Source organism: Haliaeetus leucocephalus, unplaced genomic scaffold (genome assembly GCF_000737465.1).
Source record: "Haliaeetus leucocephalus isolate CR32 unplaced genomic scaffold, Haliaeetus_leucocephalus-4.0 Scaffold227, whole genome shotgun sequence".
Lineage (NCBI taxonomy): Eukaryota > Metazoa > Chordata > Aves > Accipitriformes > Accipitridae > Haliaeetus > Haliaeetus leucocephalus.
Window position 1 is genome coordinate 43995 of NW_010972663.1, and position 508 is coordinate 44502.

Below are 508 nucleotides of genomic sequence, written 5' to 3' on the forward strand. Positions count from 1 at the left end.
AGAACACCACCCCCCCCCCCCCCCCCCAAATCTGAACTGGTCGTAAAGCCCATGCTGAAAGCAAGGGACAAGTTCATGACGAATTGAGAGGCCATAACAGCTCTTGCTGGTTTTTAACAGCCTTCCCCACTCTCATCTGTAGCCCCCACACCCCATGACATGACCTTACGCCCTCTGCCAGCCCCCAGCACCCCCCCAGTGCCCACTCCTCACCCCAGTGCCCCCCTGAAGCTCTTAATACCCCTTACCCTTGCCCAGTGTCCACACCCCAGCCTCCCAGAAGACTCTAGTACCTTTTTCCCACACCCAGCACCCCCACCATGACCACCCATCAGCCTGAAGCCCCCCAGAAGCTCCTTACACCCCTTCTCTGTCCCCCTGTACTCCCTCAGCGCCAACCCTTCCCCCAAAGCCCCCAAGTCCCACCACCTTCACCCCAAAGCTCCCCAGAAGCTCATAACACCCCTTCTCTGCCCCCCCGCACCCTCTCAGTGCCCACCCTTCACCC

At 60.2% G+C, this 508-nt stretch overlaps 1 protein-coding gene across 1 annotated transcript in view; it reads right to left on the reverse strand.

The window, feature by feature from the left end:
• The window catches only part of NAPA (N-ethylmaleimide-sensitive factor attachment protein, alpha), an 11530-nt gene that overhangs the window by 9023 nt on the left and 1999 nt on the right, over positions 1 to 508 (reverse strand). The window lies entirely within an intron of this gene.